Here is a 25,215-nt window from a genome sequence, read left to right as displayed (position 1 = left end):
AAAGAAATTTTCTCTGAAATTGTGTATCGTAGAAAGCCTCCAATTATCGCAGTGGGTTCAAGGTAAAAATAGAGCTGAGCCATTGCAGAGGGAATTAACTAATAAGGATGATGTTATTCGCCAGCTAAGAACACATCTGCAAATAGCACAAGGATAAAGTTCAAGCGAACAAGATGAGGAGTGAAAAGAGTTTTGAGATTAAGGAGTAGGTGTTTGTCAAGATTCGTGTTCATAAACAACGGTCTGTCGTATCAAGGATCAATGCGAAGTTAGAAACCAAGTATTATGGACCATATACCACCTTTGAGAGGCTAGGGGCAGTGGCATATAGATTGAAGCTACCTAAAGGTTGAGAGTTCATCTGGTATTCCATGTTTCATTGTTGAAGAAAATTGTAGGAGATTATCGCGAGGCCTTACCAGAGTACTTGGAGGGGGTTATGTAGTTGACACTTTTGCATCTAGTCATAGCACATTTTACAGTGGTATGCAGTGGAGGGGGAAGCTAGCTAATGAAACATCTTGGAAGAAAGCAATCAATTTCAGGAGTCAATTTCCAAAAGTCAGCCTTGAGGACAAAGCCAAGGATTCAGAAGCCATAGTGTGGAGAATTTACTCTAGGACTGCATAAAAGAAGTAAACAGGGGCAGTTTAGGGCAACACTTAATCATTATAATAGAACAGTCACCGTTATTCCATTTTCTGTGTTGTTAAACTTGTATAAATTTTTAAATGCAACTAAGAAATTGATGTGGAGAATGGAGCTGTCAAGGTTGAAAGGGTTTGCAAGACATGGACATACGAGGATGTACCAGAAGATGACAGATTACATTCAAATTACAATCACTGATGATTTTCGTATGTCCTGTTGCACAAACATAGACTAAAAAGTGAGAGGGTGTTATGAAAACATACCCAACCAATCAGTTATATAGCTAAGAATTAGCTTGTGGCATTAATATGAAGATTCAAATAGCTAATATGGCTAGTGTAACTTGACCTTTAGCTTTGATAAAAATAAATGATGTTCCAATTTTTTGCAATTATTTGAAAAATTAGTTAAGGTGATTTTGGTAAATATGAAGAAAAAGAATGAATAAAAGAGTTTCAATAAATGCTAAAATTGAAAGAAAAATTGCTACACCAAAACCTAACAACTCTACAAATTTAACTAGAAGATTTACCGCAACACAAATCTAATGAAACTTCTGTTTCTATGGTTGATTACATGAGATCCATTACCTACATGACTGACTCACTCTACAAATTGTGTCTAGGAAGCTACCAGTTACCAGTGTGCTAGCTACAACGTGTGAAACAGTACGTAGACATGCAAACTTAACTTGTCCATCTCCTCCAGTATATGCCAAACAACATACCTATAGCAACTGCCATTGATCAAATCTATGGGAGGCATCAGAAACTTCATCAATCATCCCATGCACTATCTGCTGCACCTTCTCCTCTACTGTTTGAGGCAGCAATCATGAATCTGTACTTATCTTCGATGTTAATTGATGCAGCTCCCAATCCAAGGTGCCTAGATAAAGCAATATTTGCTTCTTTGTGTGCAGCTGCTGCTTCTTTCTCCTTCCTTCTGGCAACCTAGAATCCAATAGTAGAGTTAGATGCAAAACCAAATTTGAAAATTTTTGGGGAAAATTGAGCACCTGGCACACAAACCTTAACACCTGTTTATAATATACTAATCTAAGCCATTTACTGTGTAATAAAACCAAGACAAACCCAATCAACTAAAACTACAAAACACCAGATTTCTAAAAATAATAATTGTCTATTTAGTTTTTCATCAAAAAATTAATAAAAAATGAAAGAACTATATCGAAAGTTCATTCCTTTATAATTCACCTCATATTTAAGGATATACTAAATGGACCATGAATTTCCTAGCAGAAGCGAAACAGTACCTTTCCAGTAGCAAATGCCACAGCATTCCCAGATTCTGCATCAGCTATTGCTTTCCTTATATTTGTAACAAGGAACTAAAGAAAAGAACCATATTAATGCTTAAATCAAGAAAAAAAGCACAATTCAAGTTTTTGTCCATCTAGAAAAGGAGGATAAAAGTACCATGTCACGATCAGTGTAAAACGAAGTGGCTATGCCAGTTGATCCTGCACGCCCGGTCCTTCCAATCCGGTGTATATAGTCTTCTGTGGTCTATAATTGAGGTAGCCATAACTGAAGCTTCAGGTATGCATTTGTCAAGGAAATTTAAATTGACAGGAAAGCTAGGCTAATGAGATGCCAACGAGCAGTGGCAGAATGAAAGTCAACTAACTGCAGAAAATCTCCATAATTTTCCAGATAATAATCTCCTTGTGGAGTACATATAAAACTCCATTAACTAAGTAGCTTTTGCTTGGAGTAGAAATGCATAAATACCTTTGGAAGGTCAAGATTGATGACATGTGACACTCCTGTGACATCCAAGCCCCGTGATGCAACGTCAGTGGCAACCTGCATGATACAGTATCACAAATTAATATGGTTAACAGATAAAAATCCTGAAATTTATTTATAGTTATGGAAAAATTGGAAAGAATCCAAACTTTTAGGTAGAATTTCCTGAAGCAACATGAAATACCTTAATTCAAAGGTCCATGTGACGCATGCAGATAATGTAGTGTCATTTGTGACAGTTAGTTAGCAGGGTTGGGATTGTTAGAAGAAATAAGGCACATCGCCTATGAATAAAGGGAGGTTGAGAGATATAGGCATCTAGTTATTTGAGAGATATCTTTGGGCTTTTGCAGATGGCGGAGCAGACCATAGAAGTTCTGCACATTAATAGATGTATTCAAGTGATATTTTCCCTTTTTCTAATTAAATACATGGGGTTTCTGGCAACTAGAGCACAGATCATGGAGCTGTGAGTATTGCTGTTTCAAGGAGTCAGCCAGAATAAAGACAAGCATTCTAGAAGAAGTTCCAGGGTCTGCTCCTCCATAACCTAATAGTATAAATCTCTCTCAGATTACAAGATGCCTCTTTCTCTCAACCCTTCCTCCTATTTACAGGAAACATGACATATTTCTTGTAACTATCCTGGCCCAATAAACTCTCACCAACAGTAACTGACAACTATCATACAGACAGCGAGTTAAGTAAATTGATGGATGGTGTGAAGAGAAAATTCAAGTTATAACAATCATTTGAGCTTATAAATTAACTTATTTCCATATTTGATGCAAAAAAGGAATTTTATTTAGGGAACAAAGTGAACACAAGCCAAGGCTGGCTTCACTATTATGTTGAGTGATGACAAAATATTGCAGAGAACTAAGAACTTGCAATAGAAGAAAAGTGAAAGGAAGACTATTGATGTACTGAAAAAGTTAGAGTATTGTGTTAGAGTATTGTGTTCTAGCAGTGTAGAGGAGATTACCAAAATGCTGGTGGAGCTGCTCCGAAAATTTTGTAATGCAGCCTCTCTTTCATTCTGACTGCGACCACCATGCAGAGAAACTGCAGATAATCCTTGAGCAACCAATGCTTCAGCAACTTCATCGCACCTTGTCTACATGCATATAAAAAATTAGAGGGAAGCATGGAAATATCAATTATCAGACAGACTACTCAAATACTTTTTTGACAAAAATAACAACCTACTGCAACTTCAACCCTGAGGTATTCAAAACAGAAAATAGCATAATAGCTCGGTAGCATTGATGGAAACAGAGAAATACAATAAAAGAAAGGTAATATTCTGATTGAAGACTCTACCAGCCCAAACCTTGACAGCTTTCCTCGCCTAGAATACCCTTGGTGAACTTCTATCTCTTTAAAACAGAATACTATCATGATATTCTCCCCACTCTCCCTTATTCCTTATAACTGCCTAATGATGTGTTACTCCCTCTCTCACTCGCCAACTCATCACTTCTATTTGTTGTTACGCCTCCATTGGTACACCTTCCAAACCTGGCCATGTTCCCACATTTTGAACCAACTGGCCCAAACATTGCTCTTCTTTGCTATCAGACCCCATATCAAACAAACCACTTTTGACTTCTTGCATGTATACAACTAAATAATTAAGACAAAAGTATAAAGTACTATACATAGCATGGAACTATGTTGTTAATCTCGGATAGCGGCGCGGCGCGGTCAACCTCAAAATAGGAGCGGCGCGGAAGCGGGGAGCGACGCGGGCGCTATTTAAGTAAAGCGGACACTAAAAAAATAATTATTTTAATAGCACTTATATATTATTTTTTATTTTTTAAGAGGATTAACTATGTATATAAAAAAAACCATTAAGAGGATTAACTATTATTTTAAAAAACTATTATTTTTTTAGCACATATTATTATATTTTTTATAATTATAGGTTAAGTATATGGTGGTATATAGCTGTCACATTGAAATTAGTTTTCTTTGACTTTTTAACCGTTTTGCATTATCTCTGCTTCTTTCTCTTCCCACTTAATTTTTTTTCTTCTCTCTCCCCACCGACTGCCCACGTCACTCTTCTTCCTCTCCCCACTTCATCTCTTCTTCTTCTCTGTCCCCACGACTCCCCACGTCACTCTTCTTCTTCCTCTCCCCACTTCATCTCTTCTTCTTCTCCTTCTCCACGAGTCCCCACGTCATCTCTTTTTCTTCCTCACCCCACTTCATCTCTTCTTCTCTCTACCCTCTTCTTCTTCTTCGATGATGGTCCAATTTGGGAAAACAGGAAAAGCGGCTTGTTCGGACCGCTCCGAACCGCCCCAGGACCAGAAATCGCGGCCGCTACACCCGCTTCTCCCTTTCGCGCTGTACCGGTAACAAAGGAAGCGGCTTGGCCAAAATTTCCGCTTCGCGCCGCTATAGCGGCCGCTACAACCGCTTTTAACAACATAGGCATGGAAACATATCAAAGCTTACCTTTCTCTCAACAAACACAATAGTCAACGGGAAGGGATGACCACACTTTTCAGCTTGTGATGCCTCTTCTACAAGCAAATCTAGGAGTCGGTCAATCTACAAGAATGTGATAAGATTTTAGAACAGAAACCAAAAGATTGGTAGAGATAAACTAAAAACAAAAAAAATTAAGAGAAGAATTACATGTATGTTGAAAAACAAGACATAAATATGAAAATAAAAAAAATAATTTATCCTCTTTCTCTCATCATTACTCTCATTTTTCTCCTTCATTATCTCGAAATTTTCCCATCCCACCTTGCTTTCTCTCCACATAATTAAATTTATGTGCACATGTTGCCTCGTGTCATATGAAGCACAGACACCTTTAAGAGTGGGCGTGTCGCGGTGTCCGACACTTGTATGACACTCGTACGATACTTGTCGGAAAAGTCATACAAGTGTCGGAAAAGTCAGAGAAGTGTCACCTAAAAAAAAAAAAATTCATTGTTTTGACACTTTAAATAGGTGTCGGACACTCGTATTACACTCATACAACACTTGTAGAACAGTTTAGACAAGTTTTTTCCAAAAAAATAGTTTTCAACATACCTTACACATCTTTTGGACATGTATTGAATCGATATTATCAATGAAAAATTGAAGACAATAATTTTCATTAGAATATTTTTAACTCTTTTATTAATAGATAGATAAATGAAGCTTAAATACTATCGTATATATAGCGGTGACAGTGTCTTATGTTTTTTATATTATCGGTGTCGGAGTGTCCGTGTTGTGTTGTGTCGCAGTGTCCGTGTCAGAATCCGTGCTTCATAGCTCGTGTCAAATAGCATACATTCAGCAAAATAACACTTGCTCGAGAAACGAGGGGAATGAAAACAAGAACCCCAGAGAAATCTAAAAACAGTCTTTCAAAACTGGTGATAGCCGTAAATATTCAAGGAAACTTGAAAATAAATTGATAACATTTAACCCAGCTCATAACAAAAATATTTCATTTGTTAGATTACTATATGTACCTTCTCACTTTCAGAAACCTTTACAAGAGTTTGTGAAACATTAGTTGTTGGGCTGCTCACTTTTCCCACTTTAACTTGAACTGGGCTAGCTAAGTACTCCTGAAAATTCAAAACACGACCATTGAATTAAATTGAATGAATCTTTCAACAAACGATTTTAAAGAAAAATATTGATGAAAAAAGAATTTCAAAAGGATTTTTTTTGGGATGTATCAGTTTATTATAAAGAAGAAAATTATGGCCAGAAAAAATATCCAAAAGAAACACTGAGGGTGTGTTTGTTTCAGGGATTAAAATTATAATCCTGGGAATGTTATTCCCGGGAACATTATTACCAGGAATGTTTTTTCTATCCTTATGTTTGGTAAATAGTTTAAATTCCTAAGAATGTTTATAAATTATATTTAGTTTAAATATTTAAAATAAAAAATAAAGAAATTAAATAAATAAAAATGGGAAGTTATTGGAAGTTACATCTTATTCCCATGGGAATGTAAGATTCCCATCCTTTTACATGGGAATAGAAAATGAAAAAATCAAGTGTAAATTAAGTTCCAAGGAATAAAAAGTTCCAAGGCATAATTGATAAATACTTGAAACAAACATGGAAATGCAAAAAATTAATGTGAGATTCCTGAGAATAAATTAAGAATCCATGAAACAAACACACCCTGATATTTCGATCATTAAACTTACATCTACAATTCAAGATGTTATCATGCTACTAAAGCTTTATGATTCTTAGAATTGTGGTTGAGTTTAACTCAACTTTACAACACTGACTTGATAGGTGAAGATTTCCCCCACTTATAAACATATACTGAGACCATATCATTTTCAATGTGGGACTCTGTAACACACACCGTCACGCCCAGCACTATTGAATTTGGTGTGTGGATATAAATTGTGGGTGGTCCAACAGGAGAAACCTGATAGCAGGTGGCCCAACAGATTTTGGATAGGCCCTGATCATCTTAGAAGGTCTAACTCAACCTTTCAAAATCGGTTCATAAGGTGATGATTGCCCCCCACTAATAGATATAAATTGAGACTTTATTTTTTCAATGTGGGACTCTTCAACAATGATCAAGCAGCAAGACTGCTAATTTGTGGAAAGCAAATTATGAATGCTAGAATTATATTCATTTACTCACAAAAAGTGATTTCATAATATTAGAATGCCTACCACAGCCCGCATTATTTTAACATGGCTTAAAGGAGAAAATAATGACTTTGAAAAACTCAGGAGCCAAGAACAAAGGCAAACTGACCTTTGCTAATGCTTCAATCTCCACAGGCATAGTTGCACTAAACAGCAATGTTTGATGCTTCTCAGGAAGACTTCTCATGATCTGAGGATGATGAAACTTATTAAAGCTTGAATCTTAAAATGAAAATGAAACTTCTATCTAGAGAAGAGGCAGAATTTTGGGTCATAAAAATTCAATTCATAAGAGGTGCATAATCATACAATGAAACTTATTAAAGCTTGAATCTTAAAATGAAAATGAAACTTTTATCTAGAGAAGAGGCAGAATTTTGGGTCATAAAAATTCAATTCATAAGAGGTGCATAATCATACAATGAAACTTATTAAAGCTTGAATCTTAAAATGAAAATGAAACTTTTATCTAGAGAAGAGGCGAAATTGTTATTGCTGGATTTTACTTTGGAAACGATGAGCACATTTCTATTGCTAGAAAAATTCTTTAAGTAAGATGCTAATAAATCATAACCAAAATATCTTGATAGAACATCATAAGTTTCACTTCCAAGTTCAATGACGTTAATTGGTGAAGTGAAGGGAAAGGGGGTGACATGGAAACAACTGAATTTGAAACCATAAACACCACAATGAAAGAAGTGGCATTATTTATTGTACATTAGGAATATAAATGTCTTCAAAATAAAAGGAAAACCTCACACACGAGAGTAACTCCAACACTAACCTCCCTTATTTGTGGTTCAAACCCCATATCAAGCATTCTATCTGCCTCGTCTAGCACAACATAAGAAATTCTAGAGAGGGAAGTGTTGCCTTGTTGTAAGTGGTCAATGAATCTTCCAGGGGTTGCAACTGCTATGTCAACTCCTGCTCTTAGTTCAGACCTCTGCCATAGAGACCAGAAAGAAATCATACACAATCATGTTACCAGAAAGAAAGCATACACAAAATCCTTGTGTCCTAAATTTTACTTGGTTAAAATAATATTTAGCAATGCTCAGCATCTGTTTCCAAACTAGGCTTAACGTATAACACGTGTATCAGTCTAGCGGGAGAACTAGCTCTGTGAAAACTAAAAAACACAGACTTTTCCAAAACGCTATACGCCCATGTCCAAGCGGGAGAACCGGACTTGCTGGACAAACAATTGCAAAAGGTTTAGCACGCCCATGTCCAAGGCAACCAAAAAATGACATCATAGATTTACAATAGCTTAAACATATTTAACATACAAATACTTATATCACAGGTAGGGGTGTTTATGGTTGGGTTCGATAAAAAAACAACACCAAACTGAATAGAACTGTTACTCATTTAGCTTGAACTTATCCGAGCTTATTTTTGGTTGAGTGCACTGTGGTTCAGAGTAATAGAACAAAACTGGCTGGACAAACAATTGCAATAGGTTTAGTTTGCCCAGCCACTAGTTTGCCACATACTGATTACCGCGATGTCTTTCGCAAATTGGGAAAGAAAGAGATAATGTCTTGTTTAAGTTGCTCCTAAAATATTCCAAAAAAAAAGGTAGCTAAATTGGAGGGGTTTGTTGTTCTGTTGTGGAGTTACTTTTTGACGTACACACACCATACACACTAATCAAAGTATGATAAATTAGTCCCAAAAAATTAAAAAAATATCAACTAATGTTTACAGTCCATAAAAAATGATAAATGTGTGCCCAAAAGAACGGATAGATAACTATGTTCACCGAACTGTTTTTGTAGCACAGTTCAGTTCATTGATTTTGTTTTAAGCAGCAGTTTCCTTCTCACAATTATGCTGACAGTTCAATCTTTTAAGATTGGTTCGGTTCAGTTCTATTCAGTTCTCAGTGCAGTTCAGTTTTTTTCAGTTGGGTGAACAGCCCTAATCATGGATGCTCTTTGACCATATTTAACAGAGTATAGTAATGTCAACAATTAAAAAAAATAGTCATCATTGTTTTTTGACCGAGAGAGAAAAATATTCACATTTAATTACCTGTTTTTCAATGTTAGTTCCACCAACAACTATGGCAGTTTTTAATGACTCGAGAGATCTGCTAAATGCTTGGACCTGCCAAAAGTCAAAACAACACAAAGATACTTACTTACAAGAATGACGACAAAAGGGATGATTCATAGAAAGGGAAAATAGATAGAATGAAATGCATTGGAGTGAATCATAATTTCAGGCATAATATGAAAATATACCAATTACAAAATTAAACAGATTATTGAAAGTAATAAAGAAAGAATCTTATACCCGTGTAAATTATTTTTGCAAGAACTAAGAATACACATCTCCGACGTAATGAGAAAATATACCAATTACAAAATTAAACAGATAATTCAAAGAATAAAGAAAGAATACTACACCCATGTCAAATTACTTCTGTAATAACTAAGAATACACATTCCAAATAGGCAGGTGATGGAGAACAGACAAGCTCAGTATCAAAAAAGATGGCAACAAATAGCTTTGAAAATTTGTATCCACAAAACAAAAAATTATAAATAAAGGGTCATAAGAGGATAGTAGTTAATCATTTCCTTTAAGTATTAAGACAATTCAAATCTGACCCCAGAAAAATGAAGAAAAAAAAATCAAGCCACAAGCAAGTCACCAGAAATATATGAATAATGCTTGAAGATACCTCTAAATATAGTTATAGCTTACAAAGAAAATTGCCATCTAAAATTGGAGAAATGGAGAATATTCTGCCTCACATAACTACTTACAATTCATGGACATAGAATTACATATATTACCTCTTTTTCTATTTGTTGAGCAAGTTCTCTAGTAGGAGCCAAAACTAATGCTAGGGGACCATCTCCACGCCGAATTGGAGGTTGGACCAAGCAATGCTAACAAAAATAGAAAAGAAAAAAATTAAATCACAAAAAAAAAAAAGATGTCCAGTTACAATTGGTTTTTTTTACCACATGGTAATTAGAAATATCATCAAAATGCCCAATCAAGCCTGCATCTGCATGTATAAAAAGTTCAGACCTGTATCATAGGAATGGTGAAAGCAGCAGTCTTCCCACTACCAGTTTCAGCACAACCCAAAAGATCCCTTCCACTGAGAGCAATAGGCATGGCCTGTGCCTGGATAGAAGTTGGCCTGGTGTATTCATGATAAGCAATATCCTTCATGATACTTGGATGCAAACACTGGTACAAATAAATTCACAAATTTTACCCAAATTTGTAAATAGTAGCTCGGGTTTTTTCTTTTGCACTAGCTCTAGCCTACCATTGCCTAGAAGAAATATAAATATGATTAAATACTTGGATAAATTAAACACCATACCATATCATTAAACGATTCTATAGGTCCAGGAGCAGCAGGAGAGTCAGACGAAACAGTAACATCAAGATTAAGACGTAGGCGGACCTCTTCAATCTGGATGTAACAAACACTATAATTCAGCAACCAATTTTTTTTATGTGGCTATATAACATGAAAGAACATGCACTCGCTGAACAATATGAATATTAGATTAATACAAACATGTAAAGATGCAAGCTAGCTAGTTCAACTTTGAAAAGAGGATATGATATAATGAGAACTCTAAAGGTACCCCAACTAAAAAAGAGAGAGACAATTGAGATGGCCAAAACAAAAGAGCAAGAGCTCTTCCCAGTAGAGATAGAGAGGTTTTGGAACCAAGTGTAAGCGAAGAATAGGTAAGCTAAATAAAATATCAGAACCCATGATGTTGAAGAAAAAAATTGATAACAGTCCTTGAGAAACCATAATGTTTGAGCCAACTTCATCACAACTTAATAAATCTCACTTTTCATCCAAAGAGAATCGATAACTTCTATAGTCCCTTAATCTACTAGTATCCCTACAAACACAGTGGTGGGGTTTTCTCTTGGGCCAGGAGTGTAGTAGTTCGGTAAAAATCCCACCAGTGTGGCATCTCTAGCAGTCTGAATGGAGTCACAATTGATTTCCATATTAACCAAAAATCACCTCTAAGTCTAACTTGCTTATTAACTACAATTACAAAGCCTACAGACAAAGTAGCAAATCTGAAATAATACACAATACTATCCCACAGTTCCAAACCATACAATAGAAAACTTCCAAATTCATGGAAGTTAAAAATACACCTCTTATCCACTTCTCTTGATTACCATAGTTGCATACATTACACTGAAAATATCCACATAGCCGAAATCAAATTCGCATACCAATGAAACAAAAACTTCACACTAAGGATACAAATGAAATTAAAGTCAGCCACAATAAATAATAATAATAACGAAAAACCCTAAATATACGAATTGAAAATTTTGAAACAGAAACAAAAACCTCGAAATGAAAACACTCATTCAGTTCAGAGGATATAAAAAACGATAAGAAATGAGAAAAAAGGGGAAATGGAGATTGGAGCGGAACCTGGTCAGGGTTCATGCGGGAAACGCGTTCAGAAGGTTGCCAGTTAGGGAAGACAGTGTCAGGGACGGTGATAGTCCGAGATGCCGGAGGTGCGGCGGAGGTCCGACGAGAGCCATTGGAGAGAGAAGAAGAGTTGGAATGATAGTGAGAGTGAGAGTACGAGGAAGAGAATGCGAGGTTGGTGTTGTGGTGGTGGTTGTTGTCTAGGGTTCCGGTTGACGCTGAAGGTCTGGTGGTGGTGGTAGCCACCGCGGTTGAGCTCGCGTTTCTCAAGTGTGGAGGGACATACGACATCGTTTTGCTTTTTCTAGCTCTCGAGGTTACTGAGTAGTAACAGAAAAATAACAAGAAATAAGGGTTGCTGAGTGAGTGAGGAGGTAGAGTGTCCTGATAAAATGATAATGATGTTGATAACAATGAAGATGAATACCAAAAATTTAATAACACACAAAATAATACTTTTTCTTATGCCCAAAGTCTTTTTTTCTCTTTTGAAATACTATGCCCAAAGTCACTTTAATTATATCCATTTGGTATTTAATGTATTTGTCATTCCAACAATTTTGCTTATTATTTTTAATTTTATTTAAATGTTTAATTTTTTAAATTTAAATGACTATTACTCTTCAATATTGTGTGGAAAACATAATTCAAGGTTCAAATTTAATTATTTGGGCAATAGAAAGTCTCACAACTTTCCATGTTGGTAATCATAGAACACGATCAATATTACAAATGCATCTGCATATCACACAATATATCACACAGAAAGCTGGAAAGACATTAGCTTCACATATATACCATCCTATTAACTATTCTTTTTCATTTTCAGTGCAATTATCACTCTTTTCACTCTCCTCAATGCATAGGAAGATGAAAAGATTCAAGAGAGATAAAAAGCTAAAAGATACTAAATGCATACATTGAAGGACACTGCTAGTACAGTCATGCGTCGGCTTCAACAATGACCATGTGAAGAATGGAAGGCGGCAGGTGATGGTTTGTCGAACCACCATTAACCACAGAGCAAATATGCCAGAAAACCTACGAAGTCGCCGTACCCTAAACTGCCCAAGACCCCTGCAACATAACTTGAAATTTCAAACCGCTTTCTACTTCTATCTTCCTGGCGTCGCTCCACAGGACTTCGTTAAGATGGTGACTTAATAATATTGTTTTGTTTCGTTATCTTTTTTATCTGTATTTGAGTCTAAGAAGTTAGATAGTTGTTGTATTAAATTTGATTCCTTAGTAGTTGAAAATACTCGGGTGATGCATAGAGAATACATGCTTAGTAGAAGATTGAAAGATTGAAGAACCCAATTGTGTTGTTGAAGAAGAGACTCAAAGGTCTTCAAGCTCAGTCCTCTACTCCTCTCCAGTTATCTTCCATTGTCGAGAAAAAGGTAATTATCAATATCAATAATTTAGGATTTGATGTGGATTTATGATTCTGATGTTTGATTCGACAATGATCCAATCTGTTTTAGCGTTTTCAATTTTGTTGTTCTTAATGGTTTATGTTTATCTGAGTTGTTTTATTTTTTATGTATGCAGAGGTTTTAACCTTTATCCATGCTTGGAAAGGAGATTCGATCACAAAACTTACAAATGAGAAAATTCCATATTTTAATGCTTTCATTTATCTGCAAAATGTGACTCCATAAGTCAAACCAACTCCAAGAAATCTTGAATCCATTTATGGGGATGCCATTGTTCATGTTGTAGCAACATTTTCCATCAACGTGGCAGATCTCAACAAAAGAAGCTCATGCCATCGGAAAAATGTGTCAGTGACAGTTTATCATTAGTTGTGTTACTATTCTATGATTATGCTTATAGACAACATTTTTTGTTTTTTTTTCACTAATGTGATTTTTGTTTGTAGTACTTTTCAATCAAGATGATGGAGGGGATAGTTGTTACTTCTTACTCTGTTGGTGATAGGCTTTACATTGTCACAAGTAAACTCTTGAATTTGTTTTCATTTCTATTTTGAGTTTTTGTGCTTCATTATGCTACTTTTGATTTTGGATTTGAATTAGGTCAATATTGTCATGCTTATTTATTAGAGTCATAATATGGTTTGTTTTCATTTTGTTTCTCTTTGATTTTATAATTTATGTTCAGCCATACGAATTTTCTGTCTTTGTAAGATTTGGCTCAATATGCATCTTATAAACTTTCATCATGAATTACTTTTGAGTGTTTATTAGCTTAATGCATATGGTGTGTGTTTCCTCTTGGTCTGAAATTTTTTTGTTGGTTAGATGTTATTTTGGTAACACCAAACCAAAACATAATTGTCTTTTTTTATGGAAACCAAGGACAAAGGTTGCAGACCTTAAATTTTATGAAGCTAAGAAAGCTACTAGCAAGAGTGGTGAACCTGCCAAGGTTGATCGACTCGCCTAGAGTGGTGAAACTGCAAAAAGAAGTGAAGGTTGTTGATCCATACGAGAAAAAGGATGATGATTCTGATGATGGATCATATTTTGCCAACTATTTTACTGTTATAGCATGCTGAAATGTGTTTAATTTTACTCATAACTGTTAGGTCTATGATTTTATGATTGACAACAATATTGGTAAAACATGTTTTGTTTGGTAAAACATGTATCACAATCAGATGTTAGACAAGATGTTGTGACATCATGAACAACTGATATAGCAGGAGTTGCTGATACTTTCTGGACAGATTTGATTTGTTTTTGTTAGATTCTCTGTGGATATATCTCACTTATTTGTGCAAGTCAAAAAGATTTTATTTTGAATAATTGATTTGGTCTCTTACTGTTCATAAATTTCTAAAATTGGATGTTGAGACAATTTAGGAAACTTGATATTTTTGTTCCATAAATTAAGGAGATTTTTCTACATAATTGATGTAACGCTCAGCTTATGGATCAACAACAAATTGGGTGAAGATTTCGAAGTCCATGGACAACTGAGGAGCATATAAAGAAAAACCTAAACCTAATGCAATTCGAATTTACAATTTTTTTTAAAAAGGGGGAAGTTTAGAGTCTTAAGTTTTTAGAGACTTTTTAGTGTGCTTTGTTTTTTTGCATGTCACTCATGTATCATGTTGATACATAGAGTTTGATTGATTTTTCATTGTCAATCACTCATGAGCTTTTAAGCAAAGAGTGTATCATGTTTAATTGGAAGTGTATTCTTCCGTTTTAGTCAGTTATTATCATTGAGGTCGTTGTGGAAGTGAGAGGGTTTTTTTTATATATAGGAGGTTCCTAGGTAGAAGTTGCATAAGATAGTGATTAGGTGATAAGTTCAAAACTACGGTTATTTAGTTTTAAACTAATACCATTATAGTGGATTTCCTTCCTGACTTGCATGCCCTTAGAGTATGTGGTTGCACCGAACTAGGTTAATAATTGATTGTGTCTTTAACTTCTGCATTTTACTCTTGCATAATTCATAACTGTTGTAAATTGTTGTGTCAGCAGATGGTATCTGAACATCTATCTTGACATTGTGTTTTGGTGTTGGGATATCGGTCTTGACGTCTATTTTAAAGTGTCAGAATTTTAATTGGCATCAGAGTTGGCACCTTGTTCTGTTCTAGGTGAGCTCCAATGAGATAATTTTCCGGTACTATATGACTATTAGAAGGCTGGAATGGTATTTTTCTTGAAATCAATGGACAATCGAACTTGGAAATATGTCATAAAAGGATAGGAAAATCCTGTTACTAAGGATAAAGAATGGAATGTTACTTTGGAGCCAGAAGGGGACTGGTCTAAGCAAGAGGATGAATTAGCTTTTGGTAACTCTAAAAGCTTTGAATACCATATTCAATGGAGTTGATAAATATATGTTCAGTATGTTCAGATTGATAAACACATGTGTTGTGGCCAAAGATGTTTGAGAAATTCTTAAGACCACTCATGAAAGCACATCTAAGATGAAAATGTATAGACTTCAGCTGCTCACAACCCAACTTGAAAGCGTGACGATGAAAGATGGTGACAGCATTCATGACTTTCATATGAATATTCTCAAAATATCATATGTTTCCAGTGCTTTGGGAGAAAAGATTTTAGAAGAAAATGCTAATCAAAGTAAAGGCATGCAGTGTCATGAATGTGAAGGCTTTGGACATATTAGAGTATAATGCCCTACCTATTTCCATAAAAAACTTAATGGGCTTTCTATTTCTTTGTTTAATGAGGGAAGTGATCCTGATGATAAATCCACCAAGCTTGTTACTGCCTTAACTTGACGGTGGGCTTCTTATGTAGAATCGTGTGATGAAGAAATAACTTATGATAAGTTGGCTGCTTCTTACAATGTATTGTGCATCAAAAGTGAATAAGTTTCTCAATAAGTAGAAAAATAGAAGGTAACTACTTCTCAACTACAGGCTAAAAAGGAAGTATGTTTTCCTACCATCGATAACCTGCAGAATGAGGTGACTTTATTGACCTCCAAACTTAAAAGTAAGATCAAGTTTATGAGGATGCTGAACAATGGTTTTGATATGTTGAATTAGATTCTTCAAGTTGGGAAGATGACTGAAAAACCTAAAAGGGGTGGGTTTGATTATCAAGGCTTTGACAAGTAAAGAAAAACTCAAGTGACAAACTTTGTTCCCCCAAAAAGGTAGTCTAAATCAATGATATCAAACCAAATGTCTCGACATCGTGCCAGACATCAAAATGCTCAAGTTAAAGGCATGTTCTTACACTGGAGATGTCACTTATATGGTAAATTTGATCATATTAGGTCCCTCTGTTTCAAATTGTATGGCTATCCCATAGGTCTAACTCAACCTAAGGTTGACCAAGCAGTGGTTAAAACTAGGAAGGTGTGGAAACCCAAGGAAGGTGCTAATTGCTTTATTGCTCATACCTCCCTTAAAGCTTCAGTAAAAGACGGTTTGTATTTTGATAATGGTTGTTCCAAACACATGAATGGAGTAAAGAAGTTTTTGGTGGACATTAAGTCTCACTTTACCAGCTATGTTAATTTTGATGATGGTGCCAGAGGTGAAATTAAGGGTGTTGGAAAACTGGAATGTATAAGATTCGCTAGTTTTGATGATGTTCTCCTTGTTAAAGGTATGACAAATAATTTGATAAGCATGAGTCAGTTGTGTGATCAAGGTCTGAAGGTAAATTTCACTAAGGGAGAAGGTTTGGTCACTAATAGGAAGAATGAAGTTATGGTGAGGGGGGTAGGTCAAAAGATAATTGATATTTATGGGTACCACAAGAAACTATTTGCTCATCCACATGCATAATTTCCAAGGAAGATAAAGTCAAGATGTCACACCAAAAGTTGCAACATCAGATTATTGCCAAAGTTCTATAACTTCCTCTTATGGGTCTAATGAGGCCAATGCAAGGTAAGAGTTTTGGTGGACAGAGGCATGTCTATGTGGTTGTTGATTATTTTTTAAATGACCTAGGTGAATTATAGCAAGCAAAAATAAGACATCTCAAAAGTCTTCAAAGGCCTTTTATCAACTCCTTCAAAGAAAACAAAAGGGAAAGATGGGTCCCAAAAGTGATAAAGGGATATTTCTGGGTTACTCTATTAATAGCAAAACTTATAAAGATGTTAACTCCGGAACTAAAGTCGATGATTCAATTATTGAGAAAGGGATTGATGTTGAAACAAATTTTTGGAATATCGTCTCAATAGACTGGTACTCTAGAAAATGAGGCAGACTCTGAAGAGCTCGCAAACACTAAATCAGAGAGCTCTGAAGCCAACAAAGTTCCCTCTAGAGTTCAGAAAATTTATCCAAAGGACTTCATTATTTGGAGTTTTTGTGAAAGGATCACCACTAGATTTAGAGATGTAATATCTAATCCTGGTTTTATCTCAAATTTTGTATTCAAAGTTAAGCAGAAGAAATAACTATAAGAGTTGTTATAAAAGAAGTTTGTTCGACCGAGTGTTTCACCGTGGGGAGCGTCAGTGTTGCTCGTTAAAAAAGAAAGATGGTAGTACGAGACTGGGTGTCGATTATTAACAATTTAATAAAGTGAGGATTAAGAACAATTATCCGAGGATTAAAGACTTGATGGATCAGTTGGTTGGTGCGTGTGTGTTCAATAAGATTCACTTGTGGATGGGTTATCATCATATTCGAGTGAAACTAGAGGATGTTTCAAAGACTACATTCAGAATGAGATATGGTCACTATTAATATTATGTAATGTCGTTTGGAGTATCTAACGCGCTTGGAGTGTATATTGAGTACATGAATAAAATATTTCATCGTGCTTAGATCAGTTTGTTGTTGTGTTCATCGATGATATTCTGATATACTCAAATTCAGAGGAAGATCATGTAGGGCATCTGAAGGTTGTGCTGCAAACATTGAAAGATAACAGGTTGTATGTGAAGTTATCCAAGTGTGAGTTATGGCTTAAATGAGTTAGCTTTTCTTGGACATGTAATTTCTAGTGGAGGTATTGTTATTGATCCATCGAAGGTTGATGTTGTGTTGCAGTGGAAAACTCTGAAGCTTGTTACTGAGATAAGAAGTTTCCTTAGTTTGGCTAGTTATTATTGCAGGTTTATAGAATGTTTTTTCGAAGTTGGAAATGCATTTGACCTAGTTGACTCGAAAGACTCACGCTTATGTATGAGATGCTTTGTAGAACTCAAGAAGAAGTTAACAACTACTCTAGTGTTGATTTTTCCAGGTCCAAGTGAATCCTTTTTAGTATATTGTGATGCTTAGAAGATGGGTCTGGGTGGTGTGTTGATGCATAATGGTCTGATTGTGGCTTATGCTTATAGACAGTTGAAAATGCATGAGAGGAATTATCCTACGCATAATATGGAGTTAGCAGTTGTGGGTTTTGTTCTAAAGGTGGAGATATTATTTGTTTGGTATGAGATTTGAGGTGTTCGATGATCACAAGAGTTTGAAGTATCTGTTCAATTAGAATGAACTAAATATGAGGCATATGAGATGACTAGAGTTTTTGAAAGACTATAATTTTAGTTTGAGCTACCATTCGGGTAAAGCGAATGTTGTAGATGATGCTTTAAGTAGAAAGTCTTTGCATATGTCAACATTGATGGTTCGAGAGTTAGAATTAATTGAACAATTCATAAATCTCAGTTTGGTGTGGGAGATGACTACTAATAGTGTGAAGTTGGTTATGTTTAAGCTGACTAATGGTATTTTAGAAGAGATCATAGAAGGTCAGAAGTCAGATTTGAAGTTGATTGACCATATGGTGTTAATTAATCAAGGTAACGAATGTGATTTTAGAATTGAAGAGAGTGGTATCATGAAGTTTCGGAACAGGGTTTGTGTCCCAGAGCTTAAGAAGAATATTCGTGAGGAAGGTCACGAAAGTGGTTTAAGTATTCATCCCGGTGCTACTAAAATGTCTCAAGATATGAAGAAGATGTTTTGGTGGCCATGAATGAATAAGGAATTTGATGAGTTTGTGTATGCGTGTTTGACTTGCTAGAAGTCAAAGATTTAACATCATAAGTCGTGGGGTGTGATGCAATCATTGATTATTCCGAAGTGGAAATGGAATAGCATTTCCATGGATTTCATGATAAGTTTACTAAAGACGAAGAACAAATGTGATTCTATATGGGTAATTGTTGATAAACTGACTAAGTCGACTCATTTCATCCCGATTAAGATCATTTATCCTTTACAAAATTTCGTTGAGTGGTATATTGAGAAGATTGTTACTTTAAATTGTATCCATTTGAGTATTATTCCTGATAGAGACTCGAGATTCACATTGAGGTTCTGGGAGAGTTTTCAGAAAGCGTTGGGTCATAAGTTGAAGTTAAGTTCTGCTTATCATCCTCAGATACATGGTCAAACAAAAAAGGATTACCCAGTCTTTGGAGGATTTGTTGAGGGTTTGTGTGCTGGAATAAGGAAGTGCTTGGGATAGCTACTTATTATTGATCGAGTTCACTTACAACAACAATTTCCTTTCTAGTATTAGAATGGCATCATTTGAGGCTTTGTATAGAAGTGATGTAGAATGCTTTATGTTGGTACAATTATGGTGAAAGTATTGTGTTTGGACCAAAAATTATTCAGGAGACTACTAATAAGATCAGGATGATCCAAGAGAAGATGGAAGATTGGAAGAGTCACCAGAAGAGTTTCCATAATAAGAGAAGGAAAGCACTTGAGTTCCAAGAGGAAGATCACGTATTTTTGAGAGTTACTATGGTAATAGGTGTTGGTCGGACGTTAAAGCTTCGAAAACTCGTGCCAAATTGTGTTGGTCCATACCAGATCTTATAGAGGATATGAGAGGTGGCTTATCAGATTGTTTTGCCACCTCCGCTTGCAAATCTTCATGATGTGTTTCATGTGTCTCAACTGAGGAGATACATTCTGAATTTTTCTCATGTGATCTAAGAGGATGCTGTACAAGTGAGAGAGAATATGACTGTTGAGGCATCACCCATGCGGATAAAGGATCGAGACATGAAACAGTTACGTGGTAAAGAAATTAACTTAGTGAAGGTAGTTTAGGGAGGACCAGCTAGTGGAATCTTGACTTGGGAGCTGGAGGGCCAGATGAGGGAGTTGTATCTGACTTTATTCTCTTCAGGTAATTTTTTAGGGCGAAAATAATGTAACTAGGGGAGAGTTGTAACACCATGTTTACTGATGTTTTTGGTAAACAATCACTAGTTTAAAAAGCAAGTGAGATTAACTTAAAAAATATCCAAAGCCGTTTGTGCAAATGATTTGTGTAAACACATGTGCGTGTGAATTAAATGCAATTGTCGTTTTCACAATAATAATGTACATACAAAATTTAAATGAAGTTGAGTTACAATAAATGACAAGGTAAAATGCACTAAAAATTACATTAAACAAGAGTAAAACTGAAATCAGGAAAAAAAAAACAAATGTTGCATTTGAGGAAACAAGAAAGAAATGAAAAGACTGGACGAAGACACATACATGTTTCTCACACATTGTTTCGCTCTTTGACTTGGATACTCCATTGGTATGGAGAGTATGTATGGAATTTTTCGATATTTGTTACATACACGAGTCTGCTATTTAATCTATTTACAAAATAGCCATCAACGACAGTTTTGAAGGATAGAAAAACACTTAGAAAGGGGGGGATTGAATAAGTGTGACTTTAAATCTTGGACGATAAAAATAAACTGCACAATTATTTTTATCCTGGTTCGCTGTTAACGAAGCTACTCCAGTCCACCCCCGCAGAGATGATTTACCTCAACCTGAGGATTTAATCCACTAATCGCACGGATTACAATGGTTTTCCACTTAGTCCGCAACTAAGTCTTCCAGAGTCTTCTGATCACACACTGATCACTCCAGGAACAACTGCTTAGATACCCTCTAAGACTTTTCTAGAGTCTACTGATCAACACGATCACTCTAGGCTTAGTTCACTCCTAAGACTTCCCTAGAGTATTCTGATCAACCTGATCACTCTAGTTACAAACTGCTCAGCCAACTGCCAAGACTTCCTAGAGTATACTGATCACACGATCACTCTAGTTCCTTACAACTTAATGTAATTCTAAGAGTATTACAAATGCTTCTTAAAAGCGATAATCACAACTGTGATATTTCTCTTAACGTTTAAGCTTAATCTCACTAAAATATTACAACAGCAATGTAGTGAGCTTTGATGAAGATGAAGATTCTGAGTTTTGATTTGAACAGAGTTTCAGCAAGTTTGATATAAGTTGTTTTGGTGCAGAATCGTTAACCTTGCTTCTCATCAGAACTTCATATTTATGGGCGTTGAGAAGGTGACCGTTGAGTGCATTTAATGCTTTGCGTGTTCCGTACAGCATTGCATTTAATGTTATACGCTTTTGTCAACTACCTCGAGCCTTGTTCACGCTGTGTCTACTGACGTTGCCTTTAGTAGCTTTAACGTTCCTTTTGTCAGTCAGCGTAGTCTGCCACCTGTACTTTCTTCTGATCTGATGTTTGTGAATATAACGTTTGAATATCATCAGAGTCAAACAGCTTGGTGCATAGCATCTTCTGATCTTCTGATCTTGAAGTGCTTCTGAGCGTGATACCATCTTCTGATCTTCAGTGCTTCTGATCTCATGTTCTTCTGATGCTTCCATAGACCCATGTTCTGATTCTGCTTCGACCATCTTCTGATGTCTCGCCAGACCATGTTCTGATGTTGCATGCTGAACCATTTGAGACACAACTTCTGAGCGCTGAATTATGCGTACTCTTTATATATTTCCTGAAAGGGAAATTGCATTGGATTAGAGTACCATATTATCTTAAGCAAAATTCATATTATTGTTATCATCAAAACTAAGATAATTGATAAGAACAAATCTTGTTCTAACAATCTCCCCCTTTTTGATGATGACAAAAACATATATAAATGATATGAATTTGCGATCAGAAAGAGTAGACGGCAAAAGACAAATTACACAGCTATAGCATAAGCATATGAATATGTCTCCCCCTGAGATTAACAATCTCCCCCTGAGATAAATAATCTCCCCCTGAAATAAATACTCGAAGAACTTTGATAAAAGACTTCCCTGATTATTTCGGTAGAGACGATCATATAAGCTTCTGTCTTCAGAGAATTCATAGCTTCTGACTTCTGCTTCCATTGGACAGCTTCAGAACTTGAATTTCTTTAGATCCTTAGAACACTCACAGCTTCTGACTTCTGCTTCCATTCAGGACAGCTTCAGAACTTGAATTTCTTTGATCTTCAGAACATTCACAGCTTCTGACTTCTGCTTCCATTCAGGACAGCTTCAGAACTTGAATTTCTTTGATCTTCAGAACATTCGCAGCTTCTGATTTCTGCTTCCATTCAGGACAGCTTCAGAACTTGAGTTTTCTGGATCTTCTAGAACATTCACATCTTCTGATTTCTGCTTCCCTCGGATAGCTTCAGAACTTTGAATGTCTACCAACATCACTTCATGCTAGATTTGTATCAGAACATTGTTGAATGTACCAGAGCATCATCAGAGCATCTCTACATCCTGAAATGTTACAGAACAAAAACTAAACGACAAAAGTCAGCATGAATGAGTTAGAACATAAAATGTATATTCAAATACATGATATGTATCAGAGCCAAATGTATCAGAGCATTTAGGCTAAAAACGTGTATCAGAGCAAATAATGTATCAGGGCCATAACATTATATGTATCAGAGCAAATAGAATTTTGTCAGAACAGGATAGACAATGATATTCAAATTCTATTATCAGTGCTTCTGATTCATTCTTCTTTCTTGCTTCTGATCTCTGAAGCTTGACAGCACTCAGCTTGCTTCAGTTTCCAAGAGCTTATTCCTTTTACAGAATAACGCTTCTTATGGTTTTGCTTCTAGTGTTTGCTTCTGAAGATTCACTTCACTTCTCTGTACCTGCAAAAACACTTAAACCATATAGAACTTGCAGTTCTTGTTAGTGAATGTGTGGGAGCCTTTACCCAGCAACTGATAGATTTAATCAAATCATTTATCATTTATCTTCTCCCCCTTTTTGTCATAACATCAAAAAGAATATTTCAAAAGATTCAGATGCATAAAACGACAAAAGAAAACATTTACTGGAATGTAAAACAAAGAAAGTTTTTCATTGATAATCAAAAAGGATTACAAGAAGATGTTTAACAATCAAGGAAAATAAAACTACTAAGACCAAATCCTAGGACCCTAGCTAAGACAACGTCTGTGCCAGCATGCCATGAAGAAGTGAAACGCTTCATTGACTGCTTCTCGGGCTTTCATGATGGGTTTGCAGAAAAATGAACAAGTAGGGTTTGATATGGAAGAGAGAGAGATAAAAAAAAGATAGAGAAAGATGAGAGGGAAAGAGAAGAGTTTGAAGAGTATTTAAAAAGAAATAAAATGAAACGAATGATGACTAGCATTTAATGTTACGTGACGTGAGGAGAGATAATAAAGACAAATGAGGTGACTAGCACAGTTACCTATGGTCGGTGTCCCTTCAACTGCACGCACGTTTATCCACGAATAGTAATGACAGGTTTACCATCCCGAGATAAAACGTAACAGCTGTTTTGCTTTAAAAGAGGTTCTGAATCAACTTAGACAATGAAACGTTAGTAATAACTGAATCATAATTTCTAAAAGATTTCAATCAGAACTTCTGATATATAAAAAATAATCCATTTTCATTTCAGAAGATACTCATACATGAGAACTTCTCATCTTCTCATTCTGGGCATAAATCCATACTGATGTTCTTCAGAATGAACTTAAACCTATCTTCAGCCAGGGGTTTTGTAAAGATATCAGCCCATTGATGGTCTGTATCCACAAAGTTTAAAGAAATAACACCCTTCTAAACATAGTCCCTTATGAAATGATGTTTAATCTCAATATGTTTAGCTTTTGAATGAAGAATAGGATTCTTAGATAAACATATAGCAGAAGTATTATCACAGAAAATAGGAATGTTACTCTCAAATATCTGATAATCTTCTAACTGACTCTTCATCCAGAGCATCTGTGTACTACAGCCAGCAGCAGCGACATATTCTGCTTCTGTTGTTGATAGAGCAATAGTTGCTTGCTTCTTGCTATACCAAGAGATCAAATGACTTCCAAGAAATTGGCAACTTCCTGAAGTACTTTTTCTTTCAATTCTGTCTCCAGCATAATCAGCATCACAGAATCCTACTAAGTTGTATTCTTTAGATTTTCTGTAAACTAAACCAACATTAGTAGTACCTTTCAGATACCTTAGAATTCTCTTAACAGCAGTTAAATGAGATTCTCTAGGATCTGATTGGAATCTAGCACACAAACAAACACTGAACAGAATGTCAGGTCTAGAAGCAGTCAGATATAGAAGAGATCCAATCATACCTCTGTATAACTTCTGATTTACCTTCTTACTTACCTCATCCTTACCTAGGATGCATGTTGGATGCATAGGAGTTTTGGCTTCTTTGCAGTCCAGAAGATTAAACTTCTTCAGAAGTTCCTTCACATACTTGGTTTGGTGAACATATGTTCCTTCTGATGTTTGATTTATTTGTATTCCAAGGAAATACTTGAGTTCTCCCATCATGCTCATTTCAAACTCAGCCTGCATAGACTTAGCAAACTCCTTTCCAAGTGTAGCATTAGATGTTCCAAAAATAATATCATCTACATATATTTGACAGATTAAAATATCCTTTTCAAAGGTTTTACAAAAGAGAGTAGTGTCCACTTTTCCTCTAGTGAAACCATTATCTAGAAGGAAAGAACTTAAGCGTTCATACCAAGCTCTGGGAGCTTGCTTCAATCCATACAATGATTTCTTAAGTTTAAAAACATGATTAGGAGACATAGAGTCTTCAAAACCAGGAGGTTGATGGACATAAACTTCTTCATCTATATAACCATTTAAGAAGGCACTCTTAACATCCATCTGATAGAGAGTGATGTTATGTTGAGTGGCAAAAGAAATTAATAGACGAATAGACTCTAACCTGGCCACTGGTGCAAAGGTTTCTGTATAATCAATCCCTTCCTGCTGACTATAGCCCTGAGCCACCAGTCTGGCTTTGTTCCTTACCACTTCACCTTTCTCACTGAGCTTGTTTCTGAAGACCCATTTTGTACCAATTATATTGAATCCATCTGGTCCAGGAACAAGATTCCAAACATCATTCCTTGTAAACTGATTCAGTTCTTCTTGCAT

General features: G+C 35.7%; 1 pseudogene; it reads right to left on the bottom strand.

Annotated features, from left to right (window-relative positions):
- Positions 1 to 1,092: 1,092 nt before the first annotated feature.
- Positions 1,093 to 11,979, bottom strand: LOC131662158 (DEAD-box ATP-dependent RNA helicase 20-like; annotated as a pseudogene).
- Between the last annotated feature and the right edge of the window lie 13,236 nt (positions 11,980 to 25,215).

This window comes from Vicia villosa, linkage group LG3 (assembly GCF_029867415.1).
Source record: "Vicia villosa cultivar HV-30 ecotype Madison, WI linkage group LG3, Vvil1.0, whole genome shotgun sequence".
In the NCBI taxonomy this organism is placed as follows: domain Eukaryota; kingdom Viridiplantae; phylum Streptophyta; class Magnoliopsida; order Fabales; family Fabaceae; genus Vicia; species Vicia villosa.
Note: the sequence above shows the minus strand (reverse complement) of the source record. Positions and strands in the feature narration are given on the sequence as shown.